Genomic DNA, 15551 nt, shown 5'->3' with positions numbered 1-15551 from the left:
AGGCTGGAAAGGGATGGCCAAAATAAACAAGCGACTGGAGGTCTGAAAAATGAATGGATAAACATCCAGACCAAAGTCAACAGTGCTGGAGAGTCCAACCCTGTCTCCGCAGCCGGGGAGGTTTCGACACGTGAGTTCAGTCTCAAGTCCTTGAAAGAACTTTTGTGCATCTGATTCTTAAGCATCCCTGCCTTGGAGGGGGTTTTTGGGGAGAGATCACACAGTTCCTGTAGCAACTCAGGAATCCTTAGATTTTCATGCTTTTCTGTAAGGTTTCTGCTTAAAAATAAGTAGATGACTGGATACTTGTTGATATTAAAGAAGTAATGTTACTTTTTTTAGTGTAAGAATAGTATATATTTTTAAAATAATTTTTCTTTGAGATGGAGTCTTGCTCTGTTGCCCAGGCTAGAGTGCAGTGGCACCATCTCAGCTCACTGCAACCTCCGCCTCCCAGGTTCAAGCGATTCTCCTGCATCAGCCTCCCAGGTGGCTGGGATTACAGGCATGCACCACCACGCCCAGCTAATTTTTTAAATTTTTAGTAGAGGAGAGGTTTCGCCATGTTAGCCAGGCTGGTCTGAAACTCCTGGCCTCAAGTGATCCACCCACCTCAGCCTCCCAAAGTGCTGGGATGACAGGCTTGAGCCACCGCAGCCAGCCGTTAAAAGAATCTTTATCGGCCGGGCACGGTGGCTCAAGCCTGTCATCCCAGCACTTTGGGAGGCCGAGACGGGCGGATCATGAGGTCAGGAGATCGAGACCATCCTGGCTAATACGGTGAAACCCCGTCTCTACTAAAAAATACAAAAAACTAGCCGGGCGAAGTGGCGGGTGCCTGTAGTCCCAGCTACTCGGGAGGCTGAGGCAGGAGAATGGCGTGAACCCGAGAGGAAGAACTTACAGTGAGCTGAGATCCGGCCACTGCACTCCAGCCTGGGTGACAGAGCAAGACTCCGTCTCAAAAAAAAAAAAAAAAAAAAAAAAAAAAGAATCTTTATCTTTTAGAGCTACATATTGAACATTTACAGATGAAGTGATACGATGCTGTGCATTTTCTTAAAAATAATCTGGGAATGGAGGCTGGGGATTGGCCAAAAAATTGGCAACTTTGAGCTTGGAGAGCATTATAATATTTCCTGTACTTTCATATATGATGCTTAAAATTTTTCATAGTACAAAGGCTTAAATAAAAGTTGTCAAAGATGCATTTAGTTTTATCTCAGAGAAAGAACCAAAGTAGGATCTAACCGAATATTAAGGGTTTTGTTAAAGTATAAAAGATCCCTGTTTTAGGTCTACGTAAAACACAATGAAATGGAAAAGAAGCAGAATTAAGCCATTTGGAGATAAAGCATAAATAAGCGTTTTACACATGTGAATATTTTATGACAGAATATCTGTGCTTTCCTATAAAGTCACAGATAATATGTGTATAGCACATTTGGTATTCTCACTTCTTCAGATAACTGGATTGCGTTCACCTCATTTTGGAAACGGTAAATTCAGAGAGTTGAATTTATGATGTACGTCTAAGAGATGGTTCAGAGTAGCAGTTAATTACTTTGCTGGTTGGGGGCCCATTTGCAGTTCAGTGGGGTCTTGACTTAGACTGGGGCAAAAAGAGGAAACAACTCCATGAAAGAAAGGAGTCTAGCACGCTGACCAAAAAGTCCCTACTGGAATTCTTCTCTGACTCAATTCATTTCCTCCCAGCCTTCTGGTATGATGGGTTTTTTGTTTATTTGGTTTGTCTTTTCAATCCCTGATAAATTTGAATTACAGTCACTCTATGATGTGTGCTATGGAGAAGAGCAAAAAAGCAAACTGTTTAGAATCCTTGTTTAAACTGGAATCACTGATTCAGCTTTGAAAGTAATACATGATCATTTCCTGGCCAGCAAAAGACCCCAAATCCTGTGTGACCAGTACGTATTTATGCAACTAAAATGTCTCCAGTTTGTTTGCTGTTGTTGGGGGCTGGGTAGAAATGTCCTGCTGTTTCTCTAAAGTATGGTTGGCACAGGCATTGACTCTATAATCTTACTGAGTTTGCAAATGTTGTTAGGAGACCAGCACATGTCATATCACATTGTTTTTAATGCAGTAAAGAGTCAGATGATGCCGCACAGCCTGCTTAGTGCGGGAAGGTGCCTGGCTGCTCTGCTAGCGGAGTCCAAACCAATTATGCTCTAATCAGGACTGTTTCCGGAACTGCTCAGAGTGAGGCTCAGAGTGAAAAGGAAAAATTGCTATTTCTCTCCAGATCCTGTTTGCATCAGCGGACTCCATCTGAGACACATCCTGTTTGACCTCTGGTGTGGCGGGGGAGGGGAAATGGTCTGTTTGACTTTTGACTGTCACTGATCTGAGGGCCTCTTTTTCTCCAGGAAATTCTAGGATTAGTATTAAAACTTAGTCATCATCCTCAGTCTAACAGGATATACAGCCCGAGCTATTCAGGTTTCTCAGAATAGTCTGTGGGACACTTGTTCAAAATGCAGAGTTTGACACAGCCTCTAGGAAGATGCTGTTTAAACAAACTACCAGGTGATTCTGAAGCACAGCCAAGCTCAAGAACTTGCATTGGGATGAGAACTGCTCAAATCCAGGCCACTGGCTCCGGCCAGGCCCAACTCTTCTATTTATACTCTAATACTGGGAAACTTGTTTAGAGTTTTGGGTACCTAGAAGGTACCACAAAAAGAGATGCCTCTGTTTATGCGCGCAGGAATGCTTTAGGACACCACCTTCATATATTCCTAGGGGGCACATAGTGAGAACCTGGCCTAACGCAGGGTCAGCCTGCAGGCTACAGTCAGGCCCTGAGCAGCTTCCCACCAAAGCATGTCAAAATGGGAAAAACAAGGACAAAGTTAATTCACTCAAATGATTTTGTGATTATTTTAGCCATATATTCCTTGAGGTCCTAAAATAGCTCTTCTTTTAGAGATTTATTCCCAATTTATGTGTTTATTTTTTGAATTGTTAGTACCTGATATCCCTTGCACAAAATTTAGAATGTTCAAAAGCCTCCTACCTTGACTATGTGGGAAGCCGCCTTCCCATCCCAAAACAGTTACTGATTTCTTTTTCTTCAAAAAATGCTTATTCAAGGAGATAAATCTGTAGAACTCATTTCTAATTAAGCAGGTAGCATCTTCCTTAACAACATATTGTGGAGGTACTTCTATATCAGTCCATTTGGGGAATTTTATAAAATTAAATGACAGTGATGATATATTATAGTCGAGTATTTTTTAAAATGCCTTAACGACTGCACACACACACACACCCCCCACAAAATCACACACATACACGCATATTTGGCAGCCCCAAACCAGAGCCCCAAAAATGTTTTTACTCTTTTTTTCTAGTCCACGAAATCTGAACGCTAAAGCCAGTGTCATAATACCAATGAATAATAATAATTTTAAGATTATATTATTGTGATATAATGTAGTATCATACTAATACATAATTACTTATTAAAAAATAGTAAAAGGGTTTCGGACTCAAATGGGTTTGAGCTTACGTTCTAGTTCTGTTATTTTCTAGTTCCAAGAATTCAGATAAGTTGCTGGTTTCTCTGAGCCAGTTTCCTCATTTAGCAAAACTGAAGGTGGGGTGAGAAATAAAATCTCCTTCCTGAAGTTGTGAGGAGTGAATAAATAATGAATAGAAAGCACCGGGAACCTTGAACTTGATGGATTATCAGTACGTGGGGCGCGGCTAAGACAGCTGGCAACAGAAAAGAGCTGCAGAGAGGTGACTTGAGATAAGGACTGGAAGTGCTCATTGACTTTGGCAGTTGGAAGATTCAGCCACAGAGCTCAGCGGAGTGTTATGGGCAGAGATCAGAGCCGGCAGCAGGGCTGGCGAGGAGAGGAGGCGGTTGGTGCTGAACACGTGCATCCTTGTTGAAGCTCTGCACTGTGTGCTTCAGTCTCGGAGCAGGCAGGCGTTCTTAGTCAAAGAAATACTGTCTGGCAAGCAAAAAGAAGATCTTTCTGTTCCTTTATCTGCATTTTCTGAACACCGTGGAGGGATTCTACTGGGAAGAGGGATATCTCTTTAAGTCCTACTTCTTTCTCAAGGACTCCACTCATATTCTGCGGTTGTTCTTGCGCTTCTCTCACGAAAGCAGCCGCCCACCAATCTTCTCCAAAGACTCTCGCTAGTTCGTTCACGTCTTCCTCCTCTCCCCACTTCCTCTCTGATTCTATCCCAAGAAAGCCCAAAGAACCATTGGTCTAGCAGACAGAATCCTTCTCAGAGGGCAGAAACAATTCACAAATACACAATCCTCTGGCTGTCAACAGCGGGGTGGAAAGGGTGGGAACCCTGCTGGGTAATAATTTTTGTCCCTTTACAAATGAATGGATGATGAGTTAAAGTGAGCCAGACCCCAGGTGGGCTGCAGAGACACGTGGAATGTGCTAAGGGTGTATCTCAGTAAAACTTTGAGGAGCTGTGAACCCAGACTGTGTGCCCGTGACAAACGGTGTTGCTGCATTTAACACAAATTAGGTGATCACAGGAGCCTTGCTGCACCAGCAGGATAGAGAGCATTCCAGGACCTCTTCAGTCAAGGGATCCAGTTCTCTTTCTGCATAAAGAATTGGCTGTCTTGACCCTGAACCACGCACCGTGCTGTAGCATGCTACCTTTTTCCATTTCTGAGTAAGCCATCTACGGCCAAAGCCCAACTGGAAAGTTCTGGGAGAATCCTGGGCATCAGGCCCAGCATCCCAACACATGATGGGCAAAATAAGAGAAGCCAAGGGGAAAGGGCCAGTTGCTTAGCTCTGAGAGCATTCCTTGGAAGAGAGGTCTCTCCCTGCCCCCTCCTTCTGGAGAACTGAGGCCCAGTTTAACAAAGCAGAAATGTGAGGGATTTGCCCTTCTATTAAACTTCGTTATTTCAAAATCATGCTGCGGTTTACTTAAAGGTATAGTGCAGACAATTGGGTTCCCATGTTTCACCAATTCAGAAGAAAGATGAGGGCCAATCTGCATAAGTAATGACTCTTTCTTACAGAGAAACTCAAGCTAGAAGAGGCAAGACAGTGTAGCTGTGGAACTGCTGAGAGCCCAGGCTTTAGGGTTAGACAGGCCTTGTCACATCCTAACTCTATCGATTAATTAGTATCTGTGTGTCTTGGGGCACTTTATCACTGTAAGCTATAGTTTCCTTATCTGCAAATTGAAGATAATAACCTTCCCGGCCAGGGCGGTGGTTCACGTCTGTAATCCCAGCACTTTGGGAGGCTGAGGCGGGAGAATCACTTGAGGTCAGGAGTTTGAGACCAGCCTGGCCAACATGGTGAAACCCCGTCTCTACTAAAAATACAAAAATTAGCTGGGCGTGGTGGTGCATGCCTGTAATCCCAGCTACTCACGAGGCTGAGGCAGGAAAATCGCTTGAACCTGGATGGCGGAGGTTGCGGTGACCTGAGATTGTGCCACTGCACTCCAGCCTGGGCAAAGAACGAGACTCCATCTCAAAAAAAACCCATACATACCTACTTCATAATGTTGTTGTGAACAAATGTATAAGGCACTTGGCATTGTGCCAAGTAGGGTATCTTTCACTAAATAGCTTCTATTGTTGTTAGTAGGGATTCTTGGAGAATCACATTTTACGAATGTGTAAGAATTTTTAATAAACTTTTAAATTTTGGAATAATTTTACAGCTACAGAAAATTTGCATAGCTAGCCCAGAGAGTTAGCATATACCTTTCACCCAGATTTTTTTTTTTTTTTGAGACGGAGTCTCGCTCTGTCACCCAGGCTGGAGTGCAGTGGCCGGATCTCTGCTCACTGCAAGCTCCGCCTCCCGGGTTTACGCCATTCTCCTGGCTCAGCCTCCCGAGTAGCTGGGACTACAGGCGCTCGCCACCTCGCCCGGCTAGTTTTTTGTACTTTTTAGTAGAGACGGGGTTTCACCGTGTTAGTCAGGATGGTCTCGATCTCCTGACCTTGTGATCCGCCCGTCTCGGCCTCCCAAAGTGCTAGGATTACAGGCTTGAGCCACCGCGCCCGGCCCAGATTTTTTTTTTAATGTTAGCATCTTAATATTACCATGGTACGTTTGCCAAAACTCAGAAGCCAACTTTGGTACATTACTACAGACTAAACTTGACATTTTATTTTTATCCATATTTCAGTTTCCTGTTCCAAGATGCAATCTGGAATATCACATTACATTTAGAAGAATGTTTTTTAATTAGCACAACAATCAACATTATTAATCAATCAACTAGTGTCTCCGTTCTCAAAACCTAAATGTGGGGCCAAATACGGTGGCTCATTCCTGTAATCCCAGAATGGGGTCTTGCTTTGTTGCCCAGGTTGGTCTTGAACTAGCCTCAAGGAAACCTCCTGCCTCAGCCTCCCAAGGGCCGGGATTAAAAAACAAAAAAAACAAAAAACCCTAAATGTACCTTTCAAGACCACTTGAGAGGTCTTGAAAATCATTTATTCTCTTAAGTAGTTTTTTTTTTTTTTTTTTTTGAGACAGAGTCTCGCTCTGTTGCCCAGGCTAGAGTACAGTGGCCAGATCTCAGCTCACTGCAAGCTCCGCCTCCCGGGTTCACGCCATTCTCCTGCCTCAGCCTCCCAAGTAGCTGGGACTACAGGCGCCCGCCACCTCGCCCGGCTAGTTTTTTTTTTTTTGTATTTTTTAGTAGAGACGGGGTTTCACTGGGTTAGCCAGGATGGTCTCGATCTCCTGACCTCGTGGTCTGCCCGTCTCGGCCTCCCAAAGTGCTGGGATTACAGGCTTGAGCCACCGCGCCCGGCTGGTAAATCTTTTTTGCATGATTAGTGAAATAGTCAAATACAGGTCAGCATCTGCCTAAATTATCACAATATTCAGTATATTTACATTTGAAATTAATAACATTTTACTTTGGACATAATCAAGTCCTACAAAGAGATGTAGTATCTGGCACTTAGTTTGTGTTCAAAAATCGTCTGTTGGTCAGCTAAACGTAAAAGGGAATTCAGATCTCCCGACAACTTGATTTGCTTACAAGCACAGGTAGGTGGAGTTTGCCATGAACTGGGTCTTGTTTTGAATGATCCCTTGGAGTTTAACTTTGCCTTTGCACATAGAGCCTGTTTGTACAAGACTATACAGAATCTGAGCAAATACAGCTTACTATTTGGCAAGCCATGAATTTCTCTCCCGCCTTTCACTCAGCAAGGATTGTCCCTCAGGGGCAATCGATTCTGATGTTGAAAATAATCAGTTTTGCTTTCACCTCTGAAGAAAAAATAGGTATGTGTGTGTGAATTCAATTTCTAGGAAGTTAGATATGGTAGTTGCTGTTTTTAATAAACAGTATTAACTGAAAATGATGAGAATCACCAGGGTGGCTGTGCCAATGAGAAAAGCAAAGATACAGGTGTCCAAGCAGCTGTGAACTTTATGGTGTGACCAGGTGGGTCTGCTGCAGCCCTGTTGTGGACCTCAGGGGTAAGTTATTACAAGATAGGTGTGGCGTGAAGGTGTGGCTTCCTTCACCAGTATTGAATGCAGCATTGCATCGAAGGCATTCATTTAGCCATTCTTTAATTCAACTGAAAACCCCTGTCCAGTGACAACTAGAGACCATCTACTAGATCACTGTTACCAAAAGTGTGACCTATGGAGCATCCGTTAGCCTGGGAGCTTGTTAGAAATGTAGAATTTCAGATCCCACCCCAGTCCTCTGAATAAGAATCTGGATATTAACAAGCTCTGTAAGTGATTCTCATGTCCATTAATATTTGAGAAGCACTTGGCCAGATGACAAGTGTTAAAAGCCAGGATCCTGTCAGGAGACAAATGATACATTTATTGAAGAGACTATTAATAAAAGTTCAGTTAGACTTACAGGAGGACACCAATAAGGAATAGTGAAGTGCCCTGGAACTAGTACCAGCAGGAAGTTGTTTCCATACCAGCAAGAGCTGTAGCTGTAGGAGAGGGCTACGCAGTAGCACCAATGGTCTTAGGTAGAAGAAAGCATTACCAAACTGTGCCTTGGCAAAGAGTGAGCTACAGAAATAAATAGTCCAACCTTTCTCTCATTCTCCAGCCAGTGCTTCCCAACCCAATGCAAAGCCAGAAAGCAGAAATTCCAGTTGGTAAAGGTCAGGTGCCCAGGGCAGAGGGCATAGTGGGGAAGGGTGCAAAGTGTCTCTGGGTTGGGCCGGGGTAGGGGGTGCCAACAGAAAATACCCATCACACCACCAAACATGGCCTTTAACATCAATGAATTTGTTCCATAGAAGAACTTACATATGTGTGGTTTAGAGGTGAAGATAACCCTTTCATTCCAACTTATACAAAACTAGATTTTTTAAAGTGGCTTTGAATTTGGTATTCTAGGATTCTCCCAGATCACTCTTTCACAAGCTGAGCGTATTTCTAAGCAACTATTATGTGAAAGGTACTCAAGTAGGTACTAAGAGAGAGATGGAAGTATTAAAGACGGTCTCTGCCTCCAAGAAATTTGCAATTTTAGGTAATCAATGCTTCCTGCATAAAACTTTGCAGACAGGCTCACACAATCAGCCAGAATCCAGTAAAGCAGTATTCTGAGTTGAGACTCTAGAACTAGGCTGCAGGGTTTGAAACTCAGTCCTTACTTATACTAGCTGTGGGACTGTGGATATGCTGCGTAACTTCTCTGTATCTTTGTTTCCTCCTCTGTGAAGCTGTGATGATAAAAATAATTACCTGCTTCAAAGGTTTGCTGTGATGTTTGTGAAGATTAAACGAGTTATACACAAAAAGTATTTTTAGTGGTCATCAGCTAGCACACTGACAACCCTATACATGTTAATTATTGAAAACTAAGAGAGAACTATGCCCCTAGGGGCAGAGGGTCTAAACAGCAGAGTATCAGACCAATGATATAAAGTTCCCTCTCTAAATGTATTAAAACATGTCAATTAAAGGAGAAAAACAATGAGCAAATAATCACAGAGTTGGCACAAGGATAGGCAGGCATTGAAACACACAAGTTTGAGAAACCCTGAGCCCAGGTTACTTCAACCCCTAGACTCCATGCAATCCCTGTTTGAATGTCCTTAGAAGATTAAGAGTCTTTCAAAGGGACAGGTTCTTATAGAGCTTTCTGGTTTAGAGGAAAATGAAATGTAAATATAAAAATAGGAATGCTTTTAAGAAATAGAAGTTGGTTGTGTATTCAAAACTAAAGGAGTTCTAAATATGTACGGGGGAACAGCTACTCTGAGTATCAAATGTGCTATGCACAGGTGCCAATGGAAGTCATGTGCATATATCTGAGGGCAGAAGTCAGCTCTTGAGGCTTCATTTAGTTACCTCTTTGTCAGGATTTCCAAATTTTCAGGCTTCTTTTGTAAGATCCAGCACTGGTTCTCTTTGCTTTTTGATGAACTTTTGACCTATATTTCATTTCCAATCTCCAGTCTTTTAGTGGAAGGCCATTAGTGACTGGTTAAACACAGCGTGCACACACACACACGCGCACGTTCATATATTACATTTCCAGACCAATTGAATTACAGAAGGAACCAATTTGAAAAGTTATTGAATTAAAACCCTAGAAGACAGAGATGGGTTTTATTGTTAGGGGTTGGCATGACAACTTGATATGCTAGAGAGTAGTATGTGCTGAGTTCACATCGTTGGAGACTCTGACAAGTTCAAGGCCAGGGCTTTGCCTCTAAATCTTGTTGCCAAGGTAATGCAGCATAAGGCCACAGTCCACTGAAATGAATACCTCTGACGGCTCATGCCAGCAGGAGCTATCTGATTAAAAGAGATTTTTTTTCTTTCAAAGAAGAAGAAGAAAAGAAAAAGAAAGAAACAGTATTTTAACAAGAGCAGGAGGAGAATGCAAAGGCAGGATATTGAAATATGGGCAACAGAAAGTCTGAAAGGGAAGCAGCCAGTGGATGCCAAGAAGTAACTAAATAATGGGGTCTGTTTTATTAGCAAGAAGTTGGTGATGTGTGAAGGTCTGCAGGCAGGGATTCCAGCCTGCTGGGCCATCTTGCATGCAAAATGATACTGCCCCAATTTGGTTCCCTGGCTCACGTTCAGCAGAATGATTTCACTTGATTGGTGGCCACCCTCCTCCCCATGACAGACTTTAACAGATTTTCTTTTCTGATAATACATTAAGGAAAATGGCTTCTGAGGGACTTCATAGGTTGCACATATTTCCCAAGATGAGAAGGGAATCCACAAAAATCTCAACCCAGTGTAGAGGCCACCAAAATGCCACTGCCTTCAGCCACTAGAATGGCTTTTTTGATATCCGTGTGATTCATGCCCCAGTGATTTATGAGTCAGTAATTTATAAGATAATATTCTTAGATTCATGATCTTATGCGATCCTCATTTTCCTGGATTTATGTACTAATTTATCTCAGATTTGATCATGATGAAGCTGTGGTCCTTATGCTACAAGAATGGGGAAGAACAATCCTTGAGCACATGATCTTGTTTCCCACAGGGATTTGATCCAAGCACTGCATGAGCCATCTCTCCTTTACACTTCCAGGGATTTAATGGAGATAATCAGTAAATGGGGATATGTGGCTAAGAGGGCAAGAGGTAGAATCTGAAAGGAATTTAGAATCCCAGATCAGCAGTTCTGAAGTTCCTACATATTCAGATCAGAATATTATTTCATAAGCAAATGAAGGAGTAAAAATGTACTATGCTTAACCTACCCTATACAAAGAGCTTATACTGTATAGGCCATAATGGAAAGTACTAATATAGTGGCCCCTGGAATTACTGACAAAAATCCAACTCCTGCTGCTGCAAATGATTTGCTGAATGACATTGGGGCAAAGTATTTAACATGTTTTGTCTCTGTTTCTTCTGTTTTCAAGCAAGGTACATTATCCCAGCTTTCACCTGTAATGGTAGTTCTCTACCTGGAATGTACAGTCAAATCATGGAGAGAAGGCCGGGCGCGGTGGCTCAAGCCTGTAATCCCAGCACTTTGGGAGGCCGAGGCGGGTGGATCACGAGGTCAGGAGATCGAGACCATCCTGGCTAACATGGTGAAACCCCGTCTCTACTAAAAATACAAAAAACTAGCCGGGCGTGGTGGCGGGCGCCTGTAGTCCCAGCTACTCGGAGGCTGAGGCAGGAGAATGGCGTGAACCTGGGAGGCGGAGCTTGCGGTGAGCCGAGATCGCGCCACTGCACTCCAGCCTGGGTGACACAGCGCGAGACTCCGTCTCAAAAAAAAAAAAAAAAAAAAAAATCATGGAGAGAGCTTTTTAGAAATTCAGATTCCCTAGGCCTCACTCCAGTCTCTACTGAGTCAAAATTTGTTCTTTCCAGAAGTTCTACACACGATTCTGATTTGCATCTTTCAGAAGCACCAAATATTATGGATAACTTATAAAGATGAGCAAGCTGAGATATGTGAGTTGTCATAAGCTCCTTAATCAAAGAAAAGGAGTACTGCTAAGTTCAGCTTGCATATTTGTTCAGCTTATATTTTTAATATGTAAAACAGGGCAAAGAAATTTGGAATGTAGGAAACTTGGCATACATAAAGTGGCTACGTTTCCCTCTACTATTTGAAGTATTTAGAGATGTCCAAGCTTTAAATGAAAAGCTCTTTGAAGTTATCTTTCTTTGTTCATGGTTTGCAATATTTCCTTCAGTCTTTATTGATCTGGACAGAATAATAATGATGTTTATCTAATGCTTACTGGCAGTCACTCTGAGTGCTTTGTAAGTGTTAGCTCATTTGATCCTACTTCCTCTTACATACATGCTGTGAAGAGATTAAGTAACCTGTCTAAAGTCTCATGGATAATAAAAGGTATAGGTGGACTTTGAACCCAGGAACCCCACTCCAGAGCCTCACTGTTAATCACTGTGTTACTCAAACACTTGATAGGTCAGATGTTTCCAATGAATTAATTTTTCAACTATTTCAAGTGAAAACAAAAGCCTAGATGGTATATGAACTTTTCCAGGCCTCAGATCATCATATTTTAAAGTGTGAGCCTTAGACCTCCTGCATCAGAATCACCGGAGGTGCTTTTCTAAAATGGAATTTCCAGAAACTTCTCCCAGGCTTATTACACTAGAATCTCAGAGTGCAAGTGAAGACTGGGAACTGACATTTAGAAAATACACTCCTTAGGTGATTCCTGAACCCAGTGAAGTTTAAGAACCACTGGCCTGTATCAACATTTGTAGGTTACCATCATAGGGAATGAGGGTAGGTAGAACATCTTGGGAGCTGCGGGAACCAAAGCTGTTTTCCAGAATCAGATATTGGGCACTGCCTGGGGCAGAACATTCAGTCAAGTGGTTAATAAATGATCTGTGCAAAGCACAGCTTCTGCCCAGGAACCGTGGTTGTTGTCCTTCACGGAGGAGAGCCAGCAAACTGACAGTATGAATTTGCCTTCAGGGCCCAGATCTCATTTCTCCTCAAGGGGCTTGTGCTTGTTGGTGGCAGGGCTAGCACTGGCCTGGAACTTTGATGTTTTCCTTTTCAGTATCCAAACGCTACAGAGACTGTGTCACTGCATACGCCGTCTCTGGTATAATGGCAGAGGCGGGGAGCAGACTGTTTGGAATGCAGTCTGGCCCCATTGGGACTTTGAATTGGGCTGGAACTTGCAGATTCTAAGAGTTCAATCGTGGCGTCTTTTTCAGATAGGCAAAGAAAAGGAAGCCAGCCCAGAGGGGTTGGTGTTTAGCACTCTGGAAGAAATCCATGATAATTTTTTAAGGAACTGAAAGTTTTTATGAGGCTTACTGAGGTATCATTTACATACAGTGAATTTTACCCTTTTTCAGTGCACAATTCAATGAATTTTGGAAAGCGGCTATACTCATCATTATACCACTATTGCCAGTTTGATAAGTTCTGACCAATGTATATAGTCACCAACATCACGTAAGATAAAGAACATTTCCATCTCCCCGAAAAGTTCCCTAATACCCCTTTGCATCCCCCCATATTTCCCCCGCCCTGTGGCTGCTGCTGATCTGATATCTGTCTGATTCCAAAATGTCACATAAGTAGAACCTTATGATTTACAACCTTTTGTTGCTGCATATCAGTTAGTTCTTTCCCTTTTATTACTAAGTAGTATTCTATTGTATGGATGTGCCACAATTTGTTCATTGATTCCCCAGTGGGGCATTTGGGCTATTTTCACTTTTTGGCAGGAATTGACATTTAAATAAGCTCGAATTCAGCAAGCATTTATCGAGCATGCACAGAAACAGACTGTGGAAAATGAGATAGTTTATGTTTACAGCTTCTAATAAAAATTATAATCACACTGGAGATTCAAACTAACACCGAAAGAAGAAAGAAGTCTATTTGTGACCCTAGAAACAAACTTGGAGAAAAAGGACTCCGTTCAATAGCATTGGTCTAATGATTAGAAGAGTGTCTCTTGCCCTTGGAAAGCCCTAAAATGACACTACCATGCTGAGACACATGAGGGCGCTGTAACCAACCAGCATCACCAAACAATTCTAACAAAAGTTGTTTGTGTTTTTAATTTATTGGAATGCTTTGTTGAAAACTCTAGTGAATTCTGACTCCCACCTTTGGTCTCCTTGGCCACTCTTGAATGATAGAAAAAAACATAGGCATCGAGTGAATCTGTTTTTGACTAGTCATCGGGGGATTACTGTACCCGACCTCAGCTGTATGGTGAGGCTCCCATCGGCTTTCCTACTTAAACTCACAAAGGAACTCTAGATTAGAATACCTCATGATCACAAAGAAAGCTGGGATTGTCCCTACAGTTCCACTTTTATTGTTGTTTTCAGGCCTTCCCCGAACATAACACACAAATATTAAAACATAATTGCTGGACAACATTTTAGAAAGACTTGTAAAGTACTCCTTTCACATCTCAGCAATTTGGCTGGTTGAAAGTTGTTCATTCTTCAATGAGAACACATGGACACAGGGAGGGGAACAACACACACTGGGGCCTGTAGCAGGAGAGCATTAGGATAAATAGCTAACACATGCAGGGCTTAATACCTAGGTGATGGGTTGATAGGTGCAGCAAACCACCATGGCACACGTTTACCTATGTAACAAACCTGCATGTACTGCACGTGTATCCTGGAACTTAAAATAAAATATAAAAAAAATTTTTTAAAAAAGAAAGTGGTTCATTCTTGTCAAAGCAACCACTACGATCAATTCAGAGGAAAGCTATCTTTACAGCAAAGCAGCTAGAAGAACTTAGGGTTACTGGTTTTGGCTTCTGAATGGCTGTTCAAAACAAAAACGGGGAAAAAAAAACCCTCTGGATACATTTAAAATTTTTTGAAAATCAATGACTCATTTGTTACGGAGTGAGCAAGTACAAAATAAAAGACACTTCATAAAAATTGCATTAGAATGTTCTGGTGGGATTCTAAATGAATTTAGCTGTGGGATGGTATATGATTTTTGTGCAAGATCCAGTAAGGCTTAGGGATTCCTGTCTTAGAGAAAGGGTTTGATTCTGTTATTTGAAAGGATGTCTTTCCAAGCCCTTTCTATAATTAATAAAATGCTCACTTGAAGAAAGATTTACTAAGTCAAACCTATCCAACCTAAAATATGACTAATTGTTTCAAGCAGAAAATTGTCTCTGGCTGTCATAACCAAATTATATAAAAACATGGCCTTAAAATTGGGTGGAAAATAGTGAAGAGATGATTCTAAAGGCAGGGTGTGGCTCTGGTCTGGATTCTTTTTTTTTTTTTTTTTGAGACAGAGTCTTGCTCTGTCGCCCAGGCTGGAGTGCCGTGGCAGGATCTCAGCTCACTGCCAGCTCCGCTTCCAGTTCCATGTTCTGGCTACTAAACCTCCCGGTAAGCTGGGACTACGGCCGCCTCGCCAGCTGGTTTTTGTATTTTCTTAATAGAGGCGGTTTCACCGTGTTGGCCAGGATGGTCGATCCTGCTGAGCCATCGTGATCCGCTGATGCTGGCTCCCAAGGCGGGATTGCCAGGCCAAACCCTGCACGCCAGTGGCCTGGTCTGGATTACTTTACAAGCAGTTCCTTCCATCCTCTCACCGAAGGGACCAACCTGATGCTTTCTTTCTTCCTATTTGAGTCAAACTCTGAACCACGTGATCAAACCTGGGCCCTTCACACAATCCCACTGTGGCCCTTTCAATTATCCCCTTCAAAAGGCATTTTCCCGTTCTCTCCTCACCTTATTCCTTGCATCCAAAGCTCACTGGCTCTGTGAGTGTGCTGGTAAAAGCATGGACAAATGAGTTGTTGCTGGCTATGCGATCTTGACCTGGCTACGTGATTTAACCTCTCTAAGCCTCAGTTACCTCCACTGTAAAATAGAGATTGTAATAATATCTACTTCAGGTCCCCATAATAGTATCTATCTAAAGTTGTTAAGAAGACTAAATAAGATAATGAATATAAAGTAATATAATCCAGCATCTGACACACAGTAAGCCTTCAGTAGAGACTGACATTATTATCATCATCCACAACATTATTATTATTATTAATTTCCAGTATGGTCCCTCTCTCTATG

The sequence above is a fragment of the Papio anubis genome, chromosome 11 (assembly GCF_008728515.1).
Source record: "Papio anubis isolate 15944 chromosome 11, Panubis1.0, whole genome shotgun sequence".
Classification (NCBI taxonomy): domain Eukaryota; kingdom Metazoa; phylum Chordata; class Mammalia; order Primates; family Cercopithecidae; genus Papio; species Papio anubis.
The sequence above is the reverse complement of the archived record's forward strand: the minus strand, read 5'-3'. Positions refer to the sequence as shown.